Source organism: Embiotoca jacksoni, unplaced genomic scaffold, assembly GCF_022577435.1.
Source record: "Embiotoca jacksoni isolate LCO1_2020_lvr unplaced genomic scaffold, fEmbJac1.0.p SCAF_7, whole genome shotgun sequence".
Classification (NCBI taxonomy): domain Eukaryota; kingdom Metazoa; phylum Chordata; class Actinopteri; family Embiotocidae; genus Embiotoca; species Embiotoca jacksoni.
Window position 1 is genome coordinate 5804343 of NW_027185425.1, and position 19533 is coordinate 5823875.

Genomic DNA, 19533 nt, shown 5'->3' on the forward strand with positions numbered 1-19533 from the left:
TATAGTTGCCTGCAGGCTGGTGGCCTTATTCGTACACATTTTATGCACATATCCTGAATTAACCCGGTTGAAAACTATCTCTTCCTGCTTTGCTTTAAATGTGTTAAAAGATTGGGCTACACAAACCTAGCTTATGTCTTTTGGCACAATATGTTACAAATATCCAGGATACTGGAGCCTCTCTGTCAGTCCCATGATTCTATACCAGCTCTCTGTGAATCGTGCGTGTTTCTCATCCATAATTGATGACATTCAACCGCAGCATACATTAATGGATCGAACAGACCTCAGGAATTCCCATGCAAGCTGCCATTGTGTGTAGCAGGTTTGAATTTGTGTCTCTCTCCCTTTTTTTTCGCTTTTTTTCTTGCTGCAAAGTGACAAAGTGAATAGTGCTCGTACAACAGCAACAACAACAGGCCTGGTGTGAAATACGCCTGCAGGAAACAGAAAGCGTCCTTAATGGAGGGTTAGAACAATCTTGAAAAAACAGGAGATCCTGATCCAAAAAATAATTATATTATTTGTATACACTCTGGATGTTAATATTATATATATTCACTATTTTCTAATGATTTTTAATTGGAATTAAAAGGTTACTTTTAAAGACACTCTAAAATCAGTTCATGAATCATCCAATAATTATTTACAGTTATACAAACTACCTTTAACATACCGTTATATAATTGTTGAGAGTAATACTAACTCAATGATATAGCTTACTGTATGTTTGTCTGTTTTTCAGATTGAGCCTGAGATAACCACAACTTCAGGACATGAATTTTATAAGGTAAGGATATATTTTTCTGTCCCCTTTTTTTTTTCCTTTTCTTTTTTTAACATATAAAATAAGAAACAGATTCTGTAGTTTCTGTAGATAATTTAAAGTCTAGTTTATAGTCTGTATAGGTTTTGTGTAAAATGAAGTGATTCACTGAACTGCGTTTTGCTTAATGGCATTCAGCAGTCAGGAACACTTGGTCAGCCATTTTAGTCTGTGGCCCGATCGAAAACGTCAATGCACCTTCAGAATAATTGAATTACTCTGTCCTGAGTCATTCTGTCGTGATTAACATCGCAGACATGTGCTAACCGTTGGGGCCTGCGTGAAAGCAGCAAGCAGACCAACTTTCATTAAAATAGCACGCCTGTTCGGTCCCATTTGGTGTCATTGTGTCGCCCGTGACTTATCTTAGTAAGCAACAAGTGGAAGGGTCATCAGTTGGTCACGTAGCAATTATCAGATGTCGTTGAAAAGTGAGAGACTCCGGGTATAAAGACGGGCCTGTGGTGTGGCCTTGCAGCTAGCTTTGGAGATGCCTCACATTACATTTCTGTCTTTGTGCTGATGTCACCCCATGCCCCCCAGACCAGCAGCACCAGAATAAGAGCTACATTCTGCCTGCATGACACAATAGAGCCCTTCTTGGCCTGATATTTTCACAATGTTTTTGCAGGGCCCCGTGCACACACATGCACACTATTCTCCGCAGGCAGCTGGGGCTGTTGACTCGGAGCCCGGTCGGCCTGTGCGCTTTACCTGATATTTCAAATCTCGTTGAAGGTGTTTGCTCAGAGATTTGTAGCACTCCGCTCCTCCTGTCATAAAGTGCGCGGTAAATACGCTGCAGGTCATTTGTTCGATTTTCGGATTCATTCGCGACACCCGCTCAAAATGCCCCCCACCCCAAAAAAAACCTGCAAACTGTCAGTTTAAGTGACATTTTTTCATGGGTCGGCGACACAGAAGCCATGTAAGCCACTGCGGTACAGTACGGTGGTGTGGCATGGGTTAACGTCTGAGGCTCTGAGGCTCTGAGGCTCGAAGGAATGTGTCCTGGTCAACAGGGAGAATTCCTCAGTCCTTCGCGACTAGGTCACTGCACTGACAAGAGTCTGCTACCTATTTTAGCATGCACACCGCTTAACCGCCTGCCCGTCCTTCTCTCTCCCCTCTTTTGTCTCCATTTGCCTCGAAGTCTCTCCCTCTCTTCTCCTCCGTTCTTTTGCATTTCATCATTTCATCCTTTGTTCTTCGTGCTTGCTCTTTGTCTGTCTCTCCGTGTCTCTTCTAGTTAATCTATCTGTCTTTCAGTCACACCATCTATTTTGCTGTCCTACTTTGCCTTTGTTGTTCTCACTCTATATTCTGTCTTTTATTTGTCCCCATGCACTTTTTGCTTTTGTTTTTCTTCGTGCCTTTAGGTATTTATACTCCAAATGTCATTATTCTGTCATTGTCGCCTCGTTTATCTATTCTCCAGCGCGTCACCGTTTTATTTTTTTCCTCACTTTTTTCTGTGGCACATTGAGTTCAGTGCTGCAGGTGCTTTCAAGAGGACATGTCAAGAGTGAAGAGGAGGGAGACTAAAAAAAAAAAAGACATTTACATTCTCTGTATGCTCGGCAATACTGGCCTGCTTGTTATTAATGCAGCACAGTAACATGCATATGGTGCCTGGTGGTGCTGGTCGTGTATGATTTATGTGGTGCGTTCCCACACACATACTCGGGCTGAGGGCTTTCATACCAGCTATCTGTATCCCTGAGTGGAGGAGTTTGCAGAGCCTCACCTCTTCATTGGCTGACAGCAGGGGTGACAGACAGACCCCCAGGTACAGCGCTGTTTCTGCTGATGGATGATGTGGCGATTTGACACAGTCTGATCCTCGCACACATGCTCACTGAATGGAAGCACGTTTCTTGCTCTTGCACAGATGTGCACAGATTTATACCTCATGCAGAGCATAGTGAAAGCCACATCTGGAGATTCTCATGTTCTTCTGTACACTATAGCCAAACGCATGTGAAGATCACTTGTGGTCTCACTTTTTTAACTTATGGTTTCTCGTTACCTCGGTTACAAATTACTGTACGTTTGCTAGACTACCAAATAATTATGAAGGTGAGAAATTTTAGAAGCAGACTTATAAGTTGTTTTCACATACTTTTCTGTGATCGACCATAACAATCACACAACTATCTTTTACTATCTATAGTATTCTGTTGGCAGTTCTGCCATGCCCTTCGTATAGTCCATTAAATAAATTATTAAGTGAAGGGTTTAATTCCATTAAAAAAAATCTACTATGCATTTTGGACACTTATTGCGAAGAACTGATAGCTTGTATTGAAGCATATTTTTATGATTTTGATATCTATCTGGGTTTACCCTCAGTTTCTGGAGGTCCTGTGGTAGCAGTGAGGGGTGGCGGGCATTTGTTTAGAAATGCTACTATAAAAGTGATAATTACCAAACCCTGGTAAAACAAAGCTTGTCGTGAAGCTACAGTTGCTTAGATGTTGTTAAATGACTATTGGGTTCTGCACCTAAGTGTTATACAGGTAGGGAAAAACCTGTTTATTCATTATTAATGATCATGCAATTAATTAATTTGAAGAAAAACGTGTTTTAATTATAGTTTTAATTATTTTGAGTTTTTTTTCTTTGTAATTTCAGTTTATGCCTGTTGGTTTGGGCTTTGTAAACATGCATTGGGGATTTTTAATTTTTTTTATTTTAAGCATTAACTGAACCATTCTACTAAAACAAAAACAACAACAACCCATCAACAAATAAATCGATTATGAAAATAATTGTTAGTTGCGGCCCTAATGCATCTACAGTACATATAAAAGCAATTTGCCATGCTTTATTGTGATAGACATCTTATCATAGTAAATATTCTGTCATGCCAAATTATTGCCTTTACTGTCCATCTTGTTGACCGTGCTGGTTAAAACTAGCATTCTGAATTATTAAGTGAAGAGTTTAATTACATGGAACATACTCACCTGATGACATGGCAGTGATTTCAGTGACGACTTGTGAAATCCTAGTCACTATTTTAAGTAACAGAAATCTCCAAATTGGATTCAGATTTCACTCATCTCCGACAACACGGGTGTAAATCTGTGCGTGTTCTTCGGGTTCACCGCCGAGCACCTAAAGCCCCGGCAGTTTCAGACAGTGAGGGGAGGTGAGACGTGAGTAATAGCAGTGACTGATGATGTCACAGACAGCATCGCGCCGCTTTAGCTGCCCCCCTGACCCGGCTTTAGGATGGCGGCAGCAGCGCTCAAGCACCCGTGGGTAACACACGCCAAAGCACATTAGAGGCAGGGAGATGGAGAGAGGTGGGGAGAGAACACACAGAACAGAGCTCAGGGGGACAGAGAGAAAGAGACAGAGGCAGACGGGGGTGGGGGGGGGGTGGGGGGGGGGGGTGTCAGATTAAAGAGGAGAGAGAGCAAGAAAAGCTGAGAGACATGGCAATGTTTGCCTCTCCATGCTTTTTTTTTTTTTTTTTTGCATCAGACTGTCTGGTTGAAGTTGATGTTCTACATCACTGCCCCAGGTTTGTCTCGCTGTCTCTCTCGCTCTCTCTGTCGGTTTCCCTTCCTCTATCACTTATGGTAAAATACAAAGGGTTCTTTGCATGAAAAGAAATACAGGAAACATTGGTATGCAGTGGGAAAATGAATTGGCCATTATAAATAATTGATTTTTTTTGTTCATTCCGAGAGGAAAAAAAGTCAAACGTTTGTTGTCCTCAGCATCTCAGATATGAGGATTTGCAGTTTTTAATCCATTAAATGTTACTGTGAATGGAAAGTATGCGATGGACTTTTTTTTTCACTGTTGTGCACAACCGATAGCTGCAACACCCATGGTTTAAGTATTGGGATCTCTGTAGAATGTCATACCCATCTATTTCTGCCTTTGTTTCTTCTTTAACTGTAGACTTTCAAAATAAAGGTAAAAGGTAACCATAACAAAAAAATAACCTACAGTTGATTACAAAAATCAATATAATTGTTGGTCCCTTCCTCTCTCGCTCTCTTTCTCTCACCCCGTTGCCCCTTTTTGGACATTGGATATTTGGATATTTCTATCTTCAGCTCTCCTTTCTCTCCCACTTCATCTTGTTCGTGTCCATGGTCACTGTCTGTCAACCTCTCTCACTGTATGAAATTGCCAAAAGTGAAAATGATCAGTTCAACAAGGGTGCGATGAGCGTCAGTGATGCTGTTCGAGGACTGCTGAGCTTGCTCGTCAGACATTATTCTCCATGTGAGTCTGATAGACTGACTCAGAACTCGCTGCTGGGCTCCGCTGCATCCTGAGTGCTACAAAATATGTAATTTATGATGATTCATGTGAAGCCGTTGTAGCATTTAATGTAGCACAGAGACACTAAAAGACAAAATATGTTTGATCTCCAACCCGACTGATGAAGAAAGCTTTACATTGATGCAAATACAGGGAGAGGAATGTCACAGTGCCCGACACAGTCATAGCTGCACCCAAAATACAGATTATAAAGCCATACACAGTTACAGTTTTATACAAATGCTTAATTTTAATGATTTGACGACTGATTCAAATTTCTGGTTTTCTTAGTAAAGTTTTAGTAGTAAAGTTTTTATCACTTAGATTTTATATATATGCTGGTGTGCTCATTATAGTATGAAAGTTTTCCTAAAAATTAGATTTAAAATAATAGCATTGCACAGGTTCGCCTTACATTATCGGAGTATGTCGCACTATATTAAACTGTTTTGTCCGAATCTTGCCAACACACAGCCCGAGTCACAATGTGAATAAAGTGAAATGTTTTTAATGCAAAATAGATCAGCACTTAAATATAAGTTTTAAAATTCCAACAAAAGAATATACCGAATTGTGCCTTCCCCGATACATTTTTATGCATACGAATCAATTTAGTTAAATCTTCCACCTGAATATTAAAAATAACAGCTTATACGTTGCACACTGGGATCTTGAAAAACATTCATCAGATTATTATTTACAGAGGGAAATGGAAATGGCTGGAAAATTTAACCTGACGCTCTCCAAATACATACGGTAGTTAACTTAGAATAACTGTCCATTGCATGATATTATTTCATTTCCTTGCTGCCATTAAATTTTTCAAGGTCAAACTGTGAATTTAGTAAATATATCGCCAAAGGTATCCTATACAATTAAACAATATCCTTCCAGCCTCCAGCATTTTCTCTAAGGTATCATAAATACTGCTCTCAAAGCTAATTGAGGCATTTATCATTGAAATCCATCTTGAGAGCCGAGGAACCTTGAGCTGGAAGTGGAGAGTGCTCGTTCACAGGCACTCAGCACCCGTGTGTTTGTTTTCGCCACTATCACTTCAAAGTCACATTGAGTTCCGACTCCCAAATGGCTCTTGATGCTTTGATCTGACAGCAGAGAGATGAGCTGATACACAAAACCGAGCAATCCTGTTTGCAATTTCAAGGTGATGCTCCAAAGAAAAATAATCTCAAATATTTATTTTTCAGCATGGGTTGAAATCACTGCTGTGATGTATCTCACCGATAAATATACCTGTTATTGATGAATGTGGCAGAGATAATGAATTAATATATAATAAATGTGGTAAAAGAATGTGAACCTGAATATAAAATACCACAAAGTACTTGGTATGTAATGACTAATACAGGTGCAAACTAAGGGGATTATATCGACACAACTGGAGTCATTCACTTGTGTTTCTTACGTCAAAATAATACAACGTATTTTGCCACAATGCAAATGTGATAAATATCTGGTGATTTCGTCGTCACAGTCTTGACAAATGTAGTCGACTGGTGGATCATTTTTCTGCAAAGTACCTCACAGGTGCAGGCAGGCAAGAATATAGTTTTCCACAGGTATGAACATACATTATCAGAGCGGGTGAATCTCAAATATCATTTCTTTTTAAGTCCAATCTAGACTGAAACACAACATTCAGAGCAGAAACAGCTCAATGATAAGCATCTTTCCATACCTTTCAGTAAAACAATGAGAAACCAGACGTGAGGATTTAAGCTCTTCTCCAATCTGAACATGTTAGCTTTGGCTGCAAATGTCAAACTCCAATTGGGAGGTTAAGTTGAAAGGTCAGAATTAAATCCTCGCTATAGCCTGAGAATTCTTATCTTATCCTGCTTGGTGAGAAAGCGGTGTGTTATTTAGACACAGCATAGAAGTAAAAAGGTCAAAGTTCACTTTGACAAAAGCGGCCGTGATGTTGCTGCTGTGACAGCTGAGATCAAGGTTTGTTTTACTCCACGACCCTCTAAACTCATTTACCAACAGATGAGCTCTGACCAAAAAAACAAAACAAAAAGTGCCATAACATTATAAATAATATGTTGTAATAAGAGTAAAGCAGAATCTACATAAACCATGAGCAAGGAAAACAGTTGAAATAGTGGATGTAGAATAACAAATACAAAGCGATTCAGGTTTTGAGGTTTTCACCACACCCTTTAAAGGGATTTCCCTAAAAAATAAAACAGCAAAATAAAATAAAGAGAATGAAAATATTCTTCATTCAACCAGTGAAGGATCTTGATGAGATTGACAATAGAGATATTAGGAAGGCGTCACACTCTATAGTGTCTTTTCACTACTGCTCTCCACTAAAGGCACCAGCAGCGATGCAGGAATGCTGCATTCGTCTCCAGTGCGCGGCTGCTCCCGTATCTCCTTCTGTTCTCTCCCTACCTCGCTTAACCATCCATTTTAACCGTGAATGACCTCAAAGCGCTGAGGTTTTGGCTGAAGAAATGAGTGGTCTTTCCCAAGTGTACAGTTAGTCTCTGTGCTGCTGGTAACACATCACCCTTCCAACCCACCAACACCCCTCCTCCTCCTCCTCCTCCTCCTCTTCCTCCTCCTCCTCTGTGGTGCATCACCCCCACTCACTCGCTTTCAATCTCTCCTTCTCTCTCCTTCACTCCCCGGCTTAATATCGATCTGAATTCATTTGTTTTCTATTGATCTGCCACTCCACCCTCTGCTGCATTGAGCAAACACAAGGACACACAGCGTGCACACAAAAGCCGGAAGATAATGGCACATGCATTTCTCGTACAAGCCTAGCACACGCACATGTACAAAAGGCTAAAAAGGCCCATTTACAAATCTGTTATACGTAAATGGCTCTGAAGGTTAATATGCACACACTAACACTGCAGACAGACACGGCTGCAATCACACGCTCTCGATCTGAGAGATTTCAGAGGCTGAAAACACGATGGTTCGGAGAGGTCTCAGCTCGAGCATCGGGCAAGCTGATGACATACAAAGGAACCTGGATTCTGTATTGATCCAACACTTCAGGAGTGAGATGAAAACACAAGCAGTCTCGGGCTGCCACCGGCAGTCAGATGTAATTAGAGCTGCAGTTCATTTCTCAGGAATTGTACTTAGAATCATTAGTACGACAAATGAAAGGAATTCATTTTGATGGTAATTGTGCAGAGAGGTATATGAACCAAGGTGACAGTGGCAGTAATTGTTTATTTTTTTGAAAAACATTCATGGAGTGAAATGATCAAATTAAGCCAATCAAGGTTAAAACTGCACTTTGTTCTTTAAAAAAACTCTCCCAAAACTGCATCACAACCAAACACTGAAAAATGTAACAGTGGTATTTATTGTAGTAAAAAACAGGAGCAAAAGCTATAAACAATCACACATACACAGAAATAACTACGATTTATGAACATGAATGCAGAGTTTATATAAATAATGTGGCTGGTATTATTCTCTGTTTTTCTTGAGCTGCCAAGATAGCTTCGTAAACCTTCCCTCAACACACTTTTCCAACATAAAAAAAAAATTACAATTTAACCTTCTCTCCTTTTCTACACCACGATCGGCCAAATATCCAGAAACAAAAAGCATAGAAATTGTCCTCTTTTTTTTTTCCATTTGTTGCAGAACTATTTTTTGTTTCTTTTCACATGAACATCCAAGTGTAACACTATGAATGTCTTCCAAGAGAGATGCCATTATTCTCATATTTAAACAATATTGCATCACTCCCCTCCCCCCCTCCCTCCCTCTATGACAACCAGCTTTTCACTCCACCTTTTAGTGTGATTGGTTCACAACAACTACAAACTCTTCCTGATATCCACTTCCCTGATTTCCTATGTGATTGAATGACACGTCTTACAACAACGCTTACTGCACTAGTTTATATTTTGTACCCTGTCTGTGACTGCTCATTGCCTGTTATAGGGGTAAATAGTGTGTTTATTGGGGTCTAAAGTTGATTGGTGATCTAGTAGGGGATCTAGTAGGGTAACAAACTACAGTCCATGTTAACCGGGATGCAGGAAGGAGTGTGGCGCTCTAACGCATGCATGAAGGAATAATATATGAGGCTTTAGCTTGTCACTAGGATCAATTCATACTGGTTGTGTCTGATCTTTCCATCAGATTTTTTTTTTTTAATTTTTTTTTTAACAAATACCCAAATGGCGGGTCTCAGTCTTCAGTAATAGTGATAGGTTGACCAACTTTTCTGCAGGCCCAGCAGCCCCTCCAAATTTTTGGTCAGTGGCATCAAGTTGCCATGACACCAGACTGTTTGTCCTGCCCTCTGACCTCCTTTCAGGACATGCTGTGCTCAGTCAGACAGCATCTCATGCAGCGGCTTGAGTTCAAAGGGCGGCGGGGGGGGGGGGGGGGGGGGGGGGGGGGGGGGGGGGGGGGGGTTGGAAGAAGCAAGCGGGAGAGGCTGTGTTCCCTCTCCCTTATATTAGATAAGATGTACCACAGGCAGTACTCTTCCTCAGCTCTCCCTAAGTGCACATGGACAGGAACACACAAACCCATACACACGTGGGAATTAGTGAGCGCACACCAACACAAAAGACACACATCTCTTGTTGTCTTTCATTGTGAGGCAGTGTCATAATTATTACATTTGTACGGCTGGCTGCTGTTTAATTTATAATGTAGGACTGTATTTTCCAGCATTATTAATGTATTATTCATCACCATTGTCTTTAACCGTCTCCGCTGTACATGTATTTTTGTACCATTCTCTCATTCACGCTTTGTTGATGGCACAGTATTCATTCTCACCATTATCTCCCACTTTGTTCATCCATTTCATAGCCGGCACACAGTGTTTGATGATTCTTCTGTGTCCTAAATGCTTACCTTTCTGATCATTTCTTTGTGATGTCTAATACAGGGATCGGTCCATTATGATTTAATTAGCTCAGTACTCTTTAATGATTGAGTCCGGGGCGTTTCTTTGCTGAAACATCACTCTGTGGCCTAGATAAAAGGCCAGATAAAGTTGTGTCTGGATGACTGATTTTATTTATTTGCATATCCCCACTTCATGCCTCAATTTGTTTATTTATGTCCCCCCTTCCTATCCCGTGCTATGCTAATAATCTGCATGATGCTCTGCTGATTTCAGGAATGCCATGGTCAACCACAGATGCTCCCCAGTGAGAAGAGAGCCATGGGAAGCAGCTCCAACTCGATCCTGGTTGTGAGGTAAATGCTTCGGCAACATCTGTTTCTTTATACCAGTGAAGACATTCAAATGAAAGAGAGAGCAAACAGATTGATAGATCAGAGCTACAGAGGGAACATAGAGACACCAACATTTCCATGTCTCTCAGCTTCTTTTCTCTCTCTCTCTCTCTCTCTCTCTCTCTCTCTCTCTCTCTCTCTCTGGTGTCCCTTTTTTTTTTTTTTACTCTCATCTGAAAACACACAAGGCTTTAATTAACAGTATGTACTGGAACAAAATTGTTATATTGCCAGCACTCTAAAGATTCTTCTTCCCAACTGATTTAACACATTCAGACCTCATTTCATGTTATTCGTCATATGGCACATCACATATAACTGCATGCTGGGTTAATTTCTCCTTCAATCTATTTGACAAATGTGCATTTTACAAAAAAAAGAAAATGTACATTAGCCCTCAAAAGCTGCGTTGCATTATTTGTCACCCGCAGAGTCAAACCAGCAATGCGAAAACCAATTTAAAACCGCACACTTTATTTGAAATGATTACATGTGAGATGAACAAAAAAGCCGCACATTATGGAATGAGAACATTAAAATTGTTAGTGTACATTTTTTATGTTCAGATGTGCTGTGTGCATTGTACACAATCTCCTCTCCTACTCACACACAACATGCACATACATACAGGACATGCACACACATGGACACACACACACACACACACACACACACACATTGGCCCACACAACCCAATAGCCATTGACAACAGTGCCCTAGCAACCATTGGGCATCATGCCAAGCCACTGAGGTTGCCTGGTAGTGTGTTCCCATGGTAACATTTTCTGCCTTTGTAAATAAGGTAAGAGGAGAGCGAATAGGGGGGTTAGGGAGAAATTGCACTGTAGACTCTCATTTTATCTTGAGAGAGCAAATAATTTATGGTTTGTGAGTAGATGCTAATCCTGTCCCTGAACCAAGCTGCATTCTTACCGAAGAGGTGCAGTAGCATCAGTTGGAGTCTCAGGTCCAAGTCTTCACCACACACAGTCACATCGAGTTTTTTTTTTTTTTTTTTTTTCAAAAGAGGACAGTAGAGAAGCATGTAGCCTTCATCCCATGTTTTTAAATTACTGCTTTCCTTTCAAATTTTGTGAAAGAGTAATGATGTAGTTTCTGGTGAGGAGAGTACTTCTCTATTTGCTTGTCTATCCACATGTTTGTTTGTTTGTTTTTTTGTCACCTACCCTAGTTTTATTTAACTGATTTAATTGGATTTTTTTTTTTTTTTTTAGATGTGTTTTAATTAAGAAACAATCACATTGACCCAAAAGGCAAGTATCCCCGTGTTACATGAAGTGGGCCAGCCGTGGTCCTTGGACCTGAGTTTGAGAACCGCTGTCTGAGGCCGCATTCCTGTTGAGCTGGCACTTGCCAGTTTATTTGCTATCACTGGGCAGATTTCGCTCCTCTCTGCCCCTACATTGTTTGGGTGGTGCTGTAGTTTCTGTGCGTCACTTCTCAAAGACAACTGGTAGAGAGCCACCAGAAATCTTTGTTGTAGCTTTAGGGACGAAATGTTTTCATTAATAATTGTGGTTTCTTTAATTGACAGAAATGGCTTGTTGTGAGGCAGATGTTGGCTTGATTTTAGTAATCGTCTGAGCCTTTCTCTCTCCAGTTAGGAAATCACTCACTTTTTAGGTTATTGATGCCTTTCCTCTTTGACCGTCCACTGTTGTTGACGCATTTCATGTATTTAAAATACATTTTTGATGCTTGTTCAAATGACACCAATTCTTTAATTCTTGAGATTGCTATTGTCAGTAATACAAGTTTAAAATGTCATACAATATAGCCATGAATGTTAAATTTACTTTAGGTGAACAAGCAACAAAATATCAGATTTTGACAATTTAAATTTTGAATTCCACAATGAATTCTTTTCTTTGTCGTTTTACTGAGAAACTGTCAAAAATTCATATACCATAAATTAGAATCCAACTATACAGTATTTTGTATTAAATACATTTATTTTAAATTATGTGCTGGAGCTGTCAGTTAAATTGATTATGAGGTAGGTTTTGGGGGAAATTAGATTAGAGTAGTAATTTCACTAAATTTAAGGCATTTTCATCTGATGTTAAAAATAGCAAATTTAGTTCTGCTTAGCATCAAAACTTTTTAACTTCTGTTGCATTACAAGCTATTTATCTTTTGGCCATCTTGGAATTTGGCAGTGAGTTCAGCAGTGTTGCTTTTGGGCCAAATTGTTATGTTGTCAAAAACTTTGGTTATCAATACTATGTTGTCATAAGCGAATAAAACATTAGTACAAGAGCTAATACTGAGTAGTTAATGTTGACTTTAACCACATGCTTCATGTGGTATAAAACGCTGTGACAGATTTGGGTTTAAATATTGTCACTGGGCAAATATTTTGGGGATTATTGTCGTGCAGTAATAATAATGGTAGCGCAGCCTGTTTTCTACGGTTACATTCAAATTGTCACCATGTACCTAGCGTTATACTTTGGTTCAACATGATTAATTTTGTTTTGGCTCTCTCAAGAGGGCGAACTATAATTCTCACAAAGCTTCACCTGACCCGACACCAGCCAGGATCCGGCCTCATAAGCCACCCGGGCCCCCAGTGCAGGGGCTTCCCACACTGGCACACAAACACGCCCAGGCAGATTGGCAAAGAGCTGGCATTGGCACAACCATGCCGCATGCATGCGTGATCCGACTGTGAATGAGATGGTGAGAGAGGTTTAAAAAGGGGAGGAGCGGAATCAAGGGGACGAAGTGGGTGGGGTGTGGGGGGGGTAGTTGGTATGAACAGAGAGGTTGTCTGGAAAAAAAAAAAAAAAAAGTTGTAAAAGATTTTGAGGCATGAAATGTTAAGTGATAAAGGACAAATAAGAGGCACTTCTGGAGGCCGGAGGACAGCCAAAGAAAGGACATGAAGGGTAGGCGAAGGGAGGGCTTTCAGACTGGCAGAGGACAGTGGTGAGAGGCGAGGTGAATAGGTTTGGATTTGGAAGCTGGCCAGTAAAAAAACAAAAAAACAATCAATGTCTCTATTAAGCATATGGTGTTTTCAAAACAGCCACTGCCGTAGTTTGTGGTGCATTGTGAAAAGCATTTTTCTTTTAGTGATGGCTAAATGTTGGATCTTCAGCGTGATTATAAGTTTAGACAGTTTACAAATGGCTTTTATTCCTGATAATGTAATTGCCATTCGTCATCTTACACACATTTACCTTTGCTGTGCAATAAATATTAATATGCGGTAGAGTGAGTTACCTTTTGAGGAATAAGTGTGTGTTTGAATCCAGCTCTGTGAGCGAGGCTGTGGCCATCTGAGACTTCGATATCTAAGGTTGTATTTTTGGTGCATTGACCAAGCTGAGTAGAAGGCCCGGCAACTCAGCTGTGCAGCAGCTATCAAGTAATCAATGAGTCCTTCAGGCACACAGGAGCAGTGTCAAAACACAGCCATTGACTGCTAACAACAGCCAATTTGCTGCTTTTGCAGGAGATCACCTCAGCTAGATGTCGAATGTGTGGGTGCGCCCCATTATTTATGGAGTATAATGAGGGAGATTGACTGGATAGTGCTGTTACTCCAAATTGTCTTCCAATTACTCACCCATTAGGTCCTATTTACTTCATTGAAAACTGTTCTACAATGCACCAATTTCTACGTTACACTGAATGTACCTTGTTAAACAGCTCAAGTCAGCTTATCCTGATGTGATGTGCAGACGAGTCTGACACCATCCTGAGATTCTGATGAGGAGAAAGTAAATACATGAACCAGAAAACGTTAACCGAACATAGTCCAGTGAAAATATGATATTTAGATGTGTTTACAGTCTGGAGATACAAAGTTTCAACTCCTTCATGTTTATTAATTCTTTCATTCATTCATGCATTCACTCATATTCGGTCTATCTGTGGTTGTTAGGAGGCATGGTCATTTCTTCAGGCGACACTCGGCATCATCACGGGCCTCTCCGCAGCATCGCTTCACTCTTTAAGTTGCTCCACATCTGTGATACGGTGTGCCCTTAATATAAAGACCAAAGGCCAGTGAAGTGTTGGTCACTACTGCCGCAAAGCTATTAGGTAACACTCAACAGTCATCTACGCCAGAAGGTCAGTTTTGCCTTTTTAGGAACACGTAGCTTTTCGAAGAATATTTGTATCTACTGTATGTATAGTCCCAGTGGAAGGAGGCAAAAGGAACAACAAAAGTCAGAATTCACAAAAGATTGTCGTTAATTGAATGTCACACAGGCGGATCACGAGTGTGAATTGTTGACATTTGTACGACATGAAAACATGTTTGTAGCTGTTTCAAACGCTCAACTCAGAGAGGAATGACATTCAATAACAATACGAACACATTCGGTCCGTTTGTCCTTGAATTCATGTGGCATTCATGTATTGTGCTCAGTTTTGAACACGTTTAGAGTGAATAAAAAAAATTGCAAACCCTGCTTATTATCACAATGCGCCATAGTGCAGTGGGAATACAAAAAAAAAAAAATCCCAAATATAACTTAACAAAGGCTCCAGAAAACAGAAAAGGCTTAACTCTTGTTCAAAAAGAAGCGAGTTGGAGCCGACCCCATGTTATGTCGGAGTTTGTTACAGATTTATAGAGCTGCAGTTCAGACAGATTCACTAGCAGTAAATAAAAGTATATTTTAGTTTGAATTTCATGAAATTTTGACTTTATACGTACCATCAAAATAGATGGACTATGTTCAAAATAAGTATCAATTATACAATATCAGTGGATTTATGCCAAACATTTTCCAATGTGAAAATGTGCTGCTTTTTTTTTTTTTTTGCCTCATAAGTGAATAATATATCTTTGGGTTTTAGATTTTGACATCGACTTGGATTCTGGATATTTTCTCCACTGCTGGACATTTTACTGTCAAATTGCCCAAAGAAATGCACAAAAGAAATAAGTGATGATGAAAAGAAGTTTGATGCGACATTAATGTAATAACACAGGCAGGTTAACAAAGAAGTGCTTAACTAATCTGTTAACCTTGTTCAGAGACTGGCAGCACTGGACTCGAACTATTGATTGTGTAAAACAATAACAGGAGAAGAGGACTATTACAGACTTTAACCTCTGACAGACAGCACAATAGAGCTCAGTAGTGCTGAATCGAATCGTTGAGGATATGGAAGATTCCAGCAGCTCCTTTTGCAGAAGTAGGTCAGGCAGACGCCCACAGTAAGCAACTGCAGGTTAAGTGCCTGTCTTTGTATTCAGAGACAGTGAAGGTCTGCCTTGGCCTCTGGTGGGGGGAGGGGGTGTCTCTGTACTGTGTCTACCCACAAGAGGGAGACAAGTCCTCAAAAATACCCAGATTGCATCATATCAGTTCCAACCTTCTCACAGTATTAAACTTTAGATCTCGTAGCGACTGACCACGTTTTTCTTTTCTTTTCTTTATTTTTTTCCAGCAAGTTTTATTGTTGTTTTTGTTTCATGTTAAATCAAATGAAGATGATGAAGATAATGTAGTACACATTCTCAGAAGATATACAGTAAAACATAATGATAGTGTTGACCTGAAAGAGAGCTTTGCGATGAATTCATGAGATCATGAATGAAATAGGACAGGCAGGAGGGACAGATGACAGAAGAGGACAGATGACAGAAGAGGACAGACTTGTAAAAGACAAGGAGACGCTGCATGGAAGAAGAAAAGGCTCCAGCACTGACCCTCCTCCGGTGCTCTGCAGTGTGAGGTAGTTGGTTGTATGGTTTCGCATAATAAACAGCCTGGAGATAACTGTACAACCTTCTAGCTTTCCCTGCGGAGTCACCCAGACGTCACATGAATGCCGTGAGCCTTTAAGCCTCTTGATGTGGTAAGTATGAAGACTGACAGGAAAAGGAACAGGAAGTTAGAAAATGAACAGACTGCTTTTTAGGACCACAGGCAAAATTTGTACAATTCACATTAAACAAGACAAAGTAACAAAGGAAGAGAACGTTTTCCGTTTTGCAGTTAAATTAGACATCTGATTTTATTCAGGTTTAGCAGAATATCCTCTTTCTTTGTGTTTGATTTATATATTTATTTATACACTTTTTCAAGGTCTCCCCTGCTCAGTGCCTGGTGGACGTCTGTGTCACTGAAGGGCAAATAGAGATGTACCGACCAAAATCACATCCATTATCAGATCCAAAATAATTCTAAATTCTCCTTCAGCAAATTCAATTTCAACCCAGTAATTAGAACCAAGCCACAAAACTGTCTGAGCACTAACTTTAAATCGAATACGTCTGAAATACTAATCAGGTTTTGCCGTCGAGGTCCAGCTAATCCAGACATCAATATACCCACCTTGCTCTGCAGTGCTCTTTGATTTGGTATTTGGTGCAGTCCAATGGGGTATAGAGCCAGCTATCAATAGCGGTTTGTTGCTGTGCTTTCTGAGCACACTGTGCTCAGGAACACCGAATGGCTCCTCAGACGACGTGTGATGAAGAGTCTTAAAACCAGGGAGAAGGCAAATTCTATTCGCCTTTATTCTAATCCAAAATATAACATTTAAAGTGTATATCCGACATTGGATTTGATTTCATAAAATTTGAAAACGACACAAATATGAAGAATACAAATCTATTTTCTGTTTCATCTTAAAAACCGAGAGAGCCGTGCTGGAATTGAAGCCGTTTTCAGTTTTGTATTTATTCTGTTGACACAAAAGAAAATCTCCAAAACGAGCGATCAGCGTGATCCCGCTGTTCTCTGTAGTCATGGCAGATAATGACAGTGAGCGCAGACATTAGTATCAGTGTGTCCTGAAGCACAAGGCTGTATGTGAACTTGCTTACTGCCTCCTCCTCCTCCTCCCCCCCCCCCCCCCCCTGTCCCCCAGTGTGTCTGGCTAGTGGCTCAGACACCCAGTATCCGCATTGCGTTGCAGTGCTCCAGCGAGGAAGGGAAAAAAAAGAGCACATATCAGCAATCTCTGCCGAGCACTGCTCTTTTCTGTACGCACACAAAGAAACGACTCCCCGGCATGTTCCAACTCAAGAGGAAATTCATCTGTCATGATAGAGCCGCTCGCCTCCCGCTTGTTTTAGAAAATGTGGCCGAATCCTGCATTTTGTTTTTACATTTAATACACACATATCAGTCATTTATTTTTAAATTTCATCATCATTTGATTTTTCAACACAGCTCTATTTTCTCCTTACTTTATTCGTTTATATGTATATATACATTTGAGGCCTTCACAGCCACATGAAATTCAACATTTTTTTTTTTTTTTATCGAAATTGATTGCAACAAATTTTAAATTCTCACGCAGCTTAAGTTGAATGTAATTTTGGGAGATGCTCCGTTAGGGATGCAAACACGCAGCTTTGTGATTTAGTTTATTGACAGCTTTCTCATTGTATCACCCTATAATAGTGGATATTTGGGGATTTGCGCAACAAAAGGCTGGTGGATTGATGCGTGAACTGTACAGATTTCAGACCGATAATGAAATATGGAAGAAGAGCAGCAGTGTTGTGGTCAGAGCTTCTGGGAGGTTAATCACCTTTGGGCTTGCTGTGGCTTTGATCCTCATGCTGGGTAAAATCCACAGCCTCCTTCTGTGAGCTCCCTTCACTGCCCCCCCCCCCCCCCCCCCCCGTTGTTCCCTCCCTCCCTTCCTACACACACACACACACACACGCACGCACACGCACACACACACACACACACACGCCCCTCCCTCTGAACACGTTGACTCTCCTCCAGATGTATGAGCAGCCGCAAGTTCAAACACACACACAAACAGAGTAATACACACACACACACACACACACACACACACACACACACACACACACACACACACAGCATCATGTGAAAGTAGACTTTTTTTTTTTTTTTTTAAGGCGAGACAGGACGTCACGCCTGGAAAAAAAATGTGAGGGGTTAGAGAGTGAGGGAGAGAGGGGCAGAGACGAGGAGGGAAGGAGGAAAAAGAGGGGAAGGGCTGAGACGGAGCAGGAGGAGGCGGGGACAGAGTGATAGAGAGTGTTCAAGCAAGAGAAGAAGAAAGAGCGATAGCTGGAGATACTGCATGCTTGCATAAGTGTGTGTGTGCGTGCGTGTGTGCGCGCGAGAATGTTTGTGTGTGATGTATGTAGGTGACAGATTTATGAAAGGAGGGGCTCATAGCGCTGTTTGTGGTTGTTGGTGGTTGGGTGGGGGTGTTGGTAGAGCACCAGATAATGGAATCAATGCAATTGTCTGTGTGTGTTTTACTGTGCGTGTGTGTGCGTGCGCGCGCGCGCGCGTGTGTGTGTGTGTGTGTGTGTGTGTGTGTGTGTGTGTGTGTGTGTGTGTGTGTGTGTGTGTGTGTGTGTGGTGTACCTGCCTCATAGACATTGCCTGTTCGGACTCTAATCGCCTGGAGAATTAGTGATGTGACTTGGCAGAGGGAAACAGCCACAAAACAGAGCCAGGGACAGCGCCTGAGAGAGGGATAGAAGAAGAGGAGAGACAAAAAGAGGAGAGCGAGAGAGATGGAGGGGTAGCGAGAGGGGAATAGCTTTTCTGTTCGCCGCCGCATACTGTGCTCAGAGAAAAGGAAGACTGCGAAGATTGGGCAGGATAGGTTTTTATCAAGCGCTGTTTTTTTTGTTTTTTTTTAACCACTGGATTAATTGTTGTTTTTTTTGGGGGGGGGGGTTTGTCTCAGGGGGAAAATGGATCAATAACTCATCGTAAGAGTGCGTTGTGTTGCATGCGTGTGCGCGTACCTGCTCCGCATACATGCACTTGTTGTATGCATGTGCACATGGACATGAGTACAAATGCGTGTGCGTGTTTTTGTAAGGAACACCAGGCAAAAGGCAAATGGTGAGTTCAGAACGACTTAAGCGGGCCGTCTAGCAAACGGAGACGAGCAATTCGACTGACCACGTCCGCCCGCCATCTTCCTTCATGTTCGTCCGCCTTCACGTTCATTCTATTTGATATAGGTTGCCTTTTTTTTTTACGTGAGAAAATCTCACTTTGTCCTCCTCTTGCCTCTGGTTCACGTCCTCCGTTCTTTGTCTCTCGTGCTTTTGAGAGCAACAGAGGAGCTCATAAAACTGGGACAGAGGGAAATATCTCACAGCACAGAAACAAAGAGGAAACGGAGAGAGACAGCAGAAGGCTTCATGTTCT

General features: G+C 41.1%; 1 protein-coding gene across 6 annotated transcripts in view; it reads left to right on the forward strand.

The window, feature by feature from the left end:
- Nucleotides 1–19533, forward strand: part of LOC138215037 (chromosomal protein D1) — a 34683-nt gene that overhangs the window by 6065 nt on the left and 9085 nt on the right. For all 6 annotated transcript variants that reach the window (XM_069176976.1, XM_069176978.1, XM_069176977.1 and 3 more), the window contains 2 exons: nucleotides 746–790; nucleotides 10257–10336. The gene's annotated coding sequence lies outside the window, so the exon portion shown is untranslated. The remainder of the gene's footprint in view (nucleotides 1–745; nucleotides 791–10256; nucleotides 10337–19533) is intronic.